Source organism: Solanum tuberosum, unplaced genomic scaffold, assembly GCF_000226075.1.
Source record: "Solanum tuberosum cultivar DM 1-3 516 R44 unplaced genomic scaffold, SolTub_3.0 scf00211, whole genome shotgun sequence".
In the NCBI taxonomy this organism is placed as follows: Eukaryota; Viridiplantae; Streptophyta; class Magnoliopsida; order Solanales; family Solanaceae; genus Solanum; species Solanum tuberosum.
The window spans coordinates 535,234-544,766 of NW_006239137.1; the positions used below are offsets into that span (position 1 = coordinate 535,234).

Here is a 9,533-nt window from a genome sequence, read left to right on the forward strand (position 1 = left end):
ATAATTCTTTAATTTTGACTTTCCAAATGGAATTTTTTAAACCAAAAAATTAAAGACAATTTTGTTACATTTGACATATTTTGAATTTAAGACGATAAGATTCATAAGTCTTCTGTACTTTTTTATAACTTTATGTAAAATTAAAACAAAATAAACAAATTAAAATGGAAAAAATATATAATAAAATCATTCTCCAGGTATATATTATATATACTTTTAAGTTAGCTAAATCCGGAATAAATTCTCCTGCATAATTTAAACAACCTAGAAATTATTCTTTTAGCTTTTCTTTGTATGTTGTTATATATATATATATATATATATAAATGTGTGTCGTACCAATCTCAAGAAAACAAAACAACAACATTGCCCAATATAGGCCCAAAATTCAAAGAGAAGTGATATTTTATTAGATGAGAATTAATTAGGAAATTACGAAAGTTATGGAAACTCTTCCGCTCCATATCTTCTCTACCCAGCCACTTCATCTCCTTTCTTCTCCCCTAATTGTTTTCTTCCGAACCTCTTCATCTCAATTCTTCTCCCCTAATTTTACTAGCACAACTATTCTTTATTTTTGAAGTACACAAGTTGATCCATTCGAAGAGTTCGTTATCTCTGATGTAGAGCTACTACAAATTCGATTTCAGAGGTTTGGAGTTGTGCATGTTAGCTCAAAATCATCATCGATGTCTTCACTATCTCTCTTGCTATGGTTTGTTTATTTAGCAACAAAATCGCAGCTGACTGAAGACAAAAAAAATGCTCGATTGTGTTGCTCTTAGTCAGATCCCTGATTTCCGAAGTGGGTTCTCTAGTGATTCAAGTTTTTTAGGATTATCAACCAGAAGTACAAGGCCTAGGGTTTTGGGTTTCAGCTAAAAGAGGTACAATTGTTAGTCCAATCGACATTGATTTTATATTTTTTTTTGAGATCTTCGATATGGATGCAGTAGTTTTTCCCTTTGTTACCTATGTTATTATTCTAAGTTTTCTATTTACTTTTTCCATTCAAGTGAAGCCATTTCCTGATTTCCTTTTTAGTTCTAAGCATAAAGAATTTACCTTCAAAATTTATATTGATAAATAAAATTGTTGGACATTTATGCCTTTTTGTGTGTGCATTTTATTTTTTTCTAAAGTATTGATCAACATTATGTCCTTTTGTGTGTAATTTTATTTTTAAAATATTATGTGGAGGAAAAGATAAATGTTAAATCCTAAAAAAAAGTTGACCACACACTTCTTCACTTCCTAAGTTTCTGGGTTAATAAGCTCCACTACTTCTTTCACTTCTTCATGTTCACCCACCAAATAAAGTTATAGAAAGCAGAGAAATGGAAAAAAAAAATTAACTTTTGGGGCTTATTTTTTTGTTTTTTTTGGCTCCAAAAGAATTTCAGGATAACCACCATATATATGAGAAAACAGACGGAAAAGTTTCAATTACAATGTGAAGCAAAGTTTCTGAACCTGAACAAGACCAGGTATGTATCAGTCTTATTTTACGTTTGAACAAAATTAGACAGATAGTTATATGTGGCAATCATATATTGAATGATTATTCATTGATTATTGTGAAACAACCATTGATCTTGCTCTATGTTTGTTTCATATAGTTAATTATAAGTTTTTGGAAAACAAACACTCTAAACTATTATGTAGATTACAGTTTCGTGTGGTGTGCATATTTACAGTTTGTGTGTGAAACATACTAGTGAAGTATACACTATTCAAGACTTCTTTTGGAACAACTTTTCCTCTGGTTTGTTCATATATTGATGTTCTCCCTCAGATTTCAAAGGAGGATAGGATGGATTGTGAAACATGGTACTCAAGCCTGTCAAATTATGCTTCTTGAACTTGAGTTAGGATAGGTTGATGGAACTTTGAATTCGGATGAACTGAACCAACATCATTTGAGATGAATATTCTGTAGGACAATTAATCTTTTTGCTAAAAACAATAGGCATTTCTTCACGAGGCTCGGCCTTTTTTAGATCTACAACGTTTTCTTAAGACCTTCTCTTATATAAGCTTTCGAAAAAGTTATTGTGTCTTCAAATTTGGACATAGTTCCGGCATAAATATATCTTTGATATGTTATACTAGTCATTTGATCTTCTAGAGATTCTTCAATAGTTCGATAGACAGTAAACTCTTATATATTAATAAATGGCGTGTGCAAGATTTTCTGAACTAATGATTATGTTCTTTTTTTATTTTCCTTTAGTTGTCAATGATTGGTGCCTTTACATAACTATTTTTGTTAAACCATTGGATTTTATATGTTATTAACATTCTAAACTTACATTTTCTGTTTTGATAGAATTCTGCAAATTGATGGCACCGGGTGGATGTGTTTTCAAGCAAACTACAGTTACAGGGGAAACAATTCAAGATACTCAATCACTAGATGAATCAAATAATGATACTCTTGCTGTGAATACAAGTAATACATTTAATTATAGTGATTAGGATTACTTTATTTAGTTATTGACTAAGTTGGAACCGAAAACATTAACCATTGAAATTTTTATTTATGTTAAACTTGTTACGAGAAATATGAACGATAGCTCAATATCTGAGTATCTGATATTGAGCTATTGTATGCAGGTTTAATTTGTCTTTTCTATTATCTTCTTTAATTTAATCTCCTCTTTTACATGTACTTCCGAGTTACTCGAATGATTCTTATGATGATCTTGGCTGTTATTTTTGTAATTCAATCATCAACTCAAGATTTGTGGATTTAAATCTTGAAGTTATCTATGATATTTTAACATTTTAAAAGAAGTGTTTCATCACATCATCCATAATCTTAGGTGCATTTTTCATAACATGAAAGTCATTGGTTGTTTGTATGAGCAATTGCAATTGTTTTTGCTTTATCAATATGCTATAAAAGCTACACAAATTGACTCTAAGAAGTTGAAAATGCTGGCATAGATTACATGTAAGCATTTATTCATGATACCTTATACTATTTAGAGTTTGTTTATGTTTGGCTAACTCTTCTTTGCTCATCATGGCATAAAAATTAGGTATGTAAAGTTACCTACTCTATCAATATATGCACAATTTGAACCTTTTTCTGAATATATAGTTGTTGTAATCTACATCTTTGAAATCCAACAACATTTATGTAATATGGGCGAACATATAATCAGCAAACATGATAGAAATGATCAAAATAGATGTTGTTAGCTCTCGTATGTTCTCTTTGTTTTATCGGTGAATTTTTTGACTCAGTTGCTCATTAATATACAATAAATTAAAAAAATGCAGTTGTGTTAGTTTTCATCATGTGCCTTACTGTCATACGTGTAAGTTTTTAAGATTATAGGTTGTATTTTGAACTGACTTTTTTTCATCAGATGATTCCACTAGAATCAGGAACGGTCATGGCAAGACTAGAGGGAAAGGTCTTGAAAAAATGAAGAAGGCTCAAGGAAGAAAGATGAAAATAGAGATCCCAGTTGGTAAAGGAAGGGCAACTAAACTAGATCAATCGAAAAAACTATCCAATGAGCTAGGGATAATTGCTCGGAATTTTCTTTTGCTTCCAAACAAGTGGAAAAGAACTCACACGAGAGGACAAAGATGCAGCACTAATTAGATGCCATGTAAGGATTCTATACTCTTGTAAATTTATTCATGGTAGTGATTATATTGAGTTCTTTTTTGGGTACCGCTATTTTTCATTCATCTTATTTTTTTGGAAAACTACTTGGCGATATGTATCTCCATCGATATCTAATAGTAAGTTAACTAATGGTCTCTTTTGTCTTATTTCCTGTTTTTATAAAAAAAAATTAACAAGAATTTTACTACGAATAACTAACAAACTAGAAAATAAACTATCTATGCATCATATCCACTACTTGATATGGAAAAAAACAACTAGTTGTATACAATCATTCAAGCTTCCTTCCTAAAATTTTTCTAAGGGGTCATCTAAAGAAGATAACAACTGGAGGATCAATACTTCTATAGTTTGCAACTGTAGAGGTTTTGCCTTAAGCATTTGTTCGTGCCTACTCCAACTCCTTAGACCATTTTAATGCTTGCTTCGACACTCTTTATTAGTGTAAAATCTTATTTCATATGGCTCAAGAGTACACAGAAATGAACTACATTTTCTTGATAAAGTAAGAAATGGGATAAATGGCATAAAAAAGATTCAAGTAATATAGATACACAAGTAGTGAGATTGTAAGCTCATTTAAAAGTATCCTATGCTAGGACTAAAGAGTTTACAAAGTCCAAAAGATTGACATTAGAGTCTAACGGATCTAACCATAGTCTAACAATATAAAGTTAAAACATAATTGATCTTAAGCTATAGATTGTAGTTGATATTCCATTAAAGCACCTTTTGAACTAGGGGTTTTGGTCTTCCCAATGAGTTTTCAAGGCAGTTATCTATTATATCATTTTGAGCACATAATGAAGATTCCTTGCTTTCATCACCGTGTATTGTCCATCTGTCTTTCTACACCATTTGATTTTATTTGGCCTGTGATTATTTTGAGGGCAACATTCTAGTTTTGATAGTAATAGTAGCAACTTTCAATAATGAAAATTTGTTCTGGACAATTGCATCCATATATTTATTTTCTCTGTTCTAGGAGATAATAGAGGTTGGATCAGAGACTATTGAGAATAGAGTAGGGAAGTCACTTAGGAGAGTAGTGTTCTTTGATCATTTATCCTCCCAATATTTAAAGTGAATGTCATTACCTGGTTTGCAGTTGCATTGCTGATTAAATTAATTCCTTAGTTTTGCCATGCTCTTCCATGTACAAAAAACATATGGAGCTATGATACAACAGTGGACAAGTGTGATAGTATTTCATTTTTTTACAAAAAAGCATTTCTTTTCAGAAAGCACCATCTTAATTATTGAACCTCCATAGCCATTTCATTAGCAGATTCTATTATGTCCTGCCAGGTTCCTAATACCTAAGCCTTCAAGGTATTTGGATTAATGATCTTGAGAAGATGAAATACATGATTTTTTTTATTTCCTTGTCATAAAAAGTCTATCCTTAACTTATCAATTCGTGACATTACCTTACTGGAAATAGAAAAGAGTGATATTATGTATGTAGCTCGGCTATCAAGAACACTGTTTACGAGAATAAATAAAGTTTTTGAACTGCAATATATGATTCACAAAGGGTACTTAAGTTTGAAGTTAATTAGTATGTTTGCAAATGTAATGATTAATATTTAATATTAAAGGGATTTTGCTCGTTCTGTATTTTTCTATAATACTTATTTGAATTTTAGGAGAGGTTTGAGATTAATTTGGATGAGCATTACGTGAAAGATAGTTGTGAGGATATTCTGAAAAACAGAAGCCGACAATGGCGCTACAAGTTAAAACAACTATTTGAAAATGCACGCTCTGAAGAAGAAGCTCGTAAGATCGAAGTGCCAGAGTTGACCCGAGAAAATTGGAATAGGCTTTGTGACATGTGGATCAATCCAGAGCATAAGGTAATTTATATTGATTTTATTCTCGTTGTTATTTAAGTTACAGTATTTTGTATTTTATTTGTAGAAACGATGCGACATAAACAAGGCCAATCAAACTAAGCTTAAGTGTAATCATTTCATGGGGTCAAAAGCGTTTGTAGCGGCTCGTGCTGAAAGGCCCGCCTGAACTTGTAAATTATACCATTTTTATTGTTTTGACTAATGAAACTTTAGTATTATTTCAATTGTTTCTTATTTCACAGGGTAAAACTAACCCGGAAGGAGTAGAGCCTGACAAAATCGAGTTCTATAAGCATACTCATTACACGAGTGAGAAAGGATGGTCATCTTTAGAGGCTGAGACTCACTATGTAAGAAATTACTTTTCATCTTTTATAACATTCTCATTGGATTTGTCAAATTAATGTTATTCAAAAGTTGTGCATTCTCCTTTAAATAATTTTAATATGTTTATGTAGAACAACATGACAGATTTGAAAGATCTATATACATAGGGAGAGTCTTCCATTACTATTGATGAAATTGTGGATACTATACTTGGTACAAAGTCGGGGTACATAAAAGGACTTGGTTATGGTCCAAAACCTAATACTACAAGATCTACACAAAGGAGAACAGTTAGAAGACTCCCTCAAAAAGGCAAGGAGAACGACAGAGTTAGAAGACTCCCTCAAAAAGGTGAAACATGAAGTTGTTAGTGCCCAACTTGAATTACAGAATCGATTAAATGCAGTTGAAATTGTCGTAGATAATCACTAGTCTCAAATAGAAGACCAGCAATCTCAAATATAAGACCAACAATCTCAAATACAATCATTAAATTCTCAATTGAATATTATAGTGGCACGCCAAGAGGAAATGTTTAGAATCTCAAATACAATCATTAAATTCTCAATTGAATACTACGCCAAGAGGAAATGTTTAGAAAAATGCAACTTCTTTCTCGCTCTTCGCCACCAAGGTTAGAAGTAACTCAAACTTATATGATAAGTATTTTTTAATTTGTTTGTATTAAATATATAAATATGTAGCATTTAGTATCTAACTTTGCATATTTTTCTTTATGATGCAGCAAAGATTGAGATCCATCAAAATGTCAACTTAAGATTTAGTATCTAACTTTGCATATTTTTCTTTATGATGCAACAAAGATTGAGATCCATCAAAATTTCAACTTAAGTTATATTTTTATTTTTATTTCTCCAACTTAAAGTCCATGTTTAACAAGTGATAGTTTATACCTATTATGTTTTATTTATACCATGATATATTAGTTAATACCTTACCTCATAAAAAAGTTAGTATGAAACATGGCCTATACTTTACACTTTAGCTGCTTCCTAAGCTTATTGGATAGAGTGTAGAAAATGCTATACTACCTTATAGAGAGGAATCATTGCCAATACCTAAGTATAGATAAAGAGAAAATTCCTTCTTATCACAAAATTTATAGATTTTAAGACCAAGGGAGTAGGATATAAACTTGTAAAACTACAATTATTATCCTTCTCAGTGTCTTACTCCTTGCTTTTGATGTATTTAGTCATTTAGTGATGGTTTGGTCTAAATTTTCTTAATTCTTGATATCAAAGATTTGTAGTATTAAGGAATTCCAGTACCACATAGAAGCAACATAGTTTCTTTTCAATAAAGCTCCTTTTGAAACAATCAAAAAGAAAAGTAAGACACATAATTTGAATTGAATGAAATACCATTCTGATGAGGCAAAAGTTCATTGTGCTCAGAAGTTCAACCAACTTTCAACTTTTTGTCCTTTTTTTTTTTCTCTTTTCTGCTTCCTCTTATTCCTAAAATCTATTCCAACTTTCATACTTGCTAGACAGAAGGTGTTGTGTATTTTCCTATTTATTTAGTAAAAGGTAAGACTCATATAACTCTTAAGCTTACTTTAGCTGGTATGATTTACAATAACATAACTTAGGAAAAAAAGAGGTGGATTTAAGGCATGATGACGATCAGTATAGATCCACGTTGCACGAGGCGAGGAATGTGTTAGGGAGAGATGTTAAAGAAGTTCAAGAAACACAGTTGTAGAATTTGGCAGGTGATTGTCCGGGCATTAGAAAGAATCAGTAATGTGTTATGCTTACTGAAATGCTTCAGTAAGGTGTTATGTTTCCATAATGCTTCATTCCTAGCTTCCGATATGTGTGATATTGCAGCTGTCAGGATTGCCAATATCAATTGCCTGCTAACTTTGCCTTGCGCTCTTCGTGCTATTAATTTTCAGCTTCCTTGATGTCTATGCTCCCACATGTGAACTTCAATCGGTGCGTTATTTCTTGTATACAAGCCTTTGATATCACACACTCGAAGAAGTGATGTGTGATGTTGGCATTCCCACATAGTGTTCAAGTTCTGTCTTTTGTTAGTCCTATCTTGTATAGCCTCTCTCTAGTTAGTAGTCTTCCATGTATAGCCAGCCAGTAGATGAAGTCGTGTTTTGGGATGTTGCAAGTATTTTAGATTGGTCTCCCCCATGTCAGTTGTGGTCCAGTTCCTAGCCTCCAATTGTACCTACTAACAGCCTTCTTCGAGTGTGTGTTATCAAAGGCTTGTATACAAGTTATATAGGTTTTTGCTCGATCATGTTGACTCCTCGATTTTTGGAGGCAAGTAATCAGCTATGATCTTAGCTATTGACTACTAACCGCCTGGAAATTTGATTGTTCGTTACGAATGCTATTAGATTAGGTATGTTGCAATGACCTGAATATGGTCATTAACAATTGATTAGGCTCTAAGATATTTAGAGAGAAGTAGACATGAAATACTGCTTCAGTATCCAAATGTAAAGAATAATTTATCTTCATTAAACTGGCGAAAGAAGAAACTTACATCAGATATTTTCATCATCAAAAGTTTGCCTGTCTTGTTATTTTTGCCTGTTTAATCTTGTATCCATGTTGTACACTGCCTCAACTAACTCAGATTCGCAGGATGTAATACTTGAGATTAAGATGGAAATCAGGATTTTTACTACTTGTGAATTCATGAATTGCTTAGGCTTTTGTCTCTGAACCTTCTTACTGAAAAATATACATGGAAGGTTTCTCCAAAAGTTCTAAAAAAAACATAATCTAATTCCAATAGAAGCTGAATAAGAATAATTATAAAAAAAATTTAGGTGCATCCTTGGATGTCTTGTTAGTAGCAGCAACAGAATGAGCACCCTTTCACAGAGCTTTCATCCCTTTGCAGGACTTCATGTGGGCATGAAGTTTCTCTGGCTTGAATGGTTTCCCACATTGCCTGTAGCACATTCATAAATTAAATACTATGCTGACATTTAAGAAAAGATACTCCCTCCGAACCACTTTACTTGTCGAATTACTAAAAATAGATAGTCCAAAATAATTGTTATTTTATAATTGTGTATTTTCCTCATGCCTTGAATCATCCATTTCCACAGTTTCCAACACTACATCTGTTCTTCATACCTCAAATCTTCTTCTAGTACCAGCAATTGTTTTATTTAGGTGTATATTCCCATCAGTCAGCCCCTTTTATACACATTGTTCATTCATTTTACTCATAGGTTATCAACTTTGTTGGCTATATTCCAGACATACTTTCCTGCTGCAGCTTCATCCATAACACACAATCAGTGATCCCAAGTCGTCCTTTTCTTTTTCGCTTGCATACTATATCCCATGAAAGGAGAAATTCTAATAAGGTACCAAATTCAAATTCTGAAAATCTATAATTTGCCATTCCTGTAATATTTCCTATTCACAATTCCATTGTAATTCTATCCCATTTTCCAGAAAATTGGGAATACCTTTATCGCCAATTCTGCTGCATATTACTCAATTTGTTTTGACCTACCTTTCAGATTTCGTCTTCCTAAATTGATAAGAATTGCTTTTCTTCAATTTCTGGTTTTTAATTTGTTTCAATGTTTGAAAATCAGTTTCTTATGGAGGTTGTGGAAGGAAAACTATGGCTATGATATAAATAAGCTTAACAAACCTTTTGGTTGGTGAAATTTGATTATTTGCTTGGTA

General features: G+C 32.1%; 1 long non-coding RNA gene across 2 annotated transcripts; it reads left to right on the plus strand.

Moving 5' to 3' along the window:
• Window positions 1–426: 426 nt before the first annotated feature.
• Window positions 427–6,115, plus strand: LOC102602195 (uncharacterized). 2 transcript variants are annotated; one of them, XR_001474501.1, is made up of 7 exons: window positions 427–887; window positions 1,396–1,487; window positions 2,330–2,452; window positions 3,378–3,626; window positions 5,296–5,505; window positions 5,748–5,855; window positions 5,964–6,115. It is a non-coding gene; the product is annotated as an uncharacterized lncRNA (long non-coding RNA). The 2 variants fall into 2 exon arrangements; XR_367972.2 differs by lacking the exons at window positions 5,748–5,855; window positions 5,964–6,115 and adding an exon at window positions 5,570–5,659.
• Window positions 6,116–9,533: the final 3,418 nt, after the last annotated feature.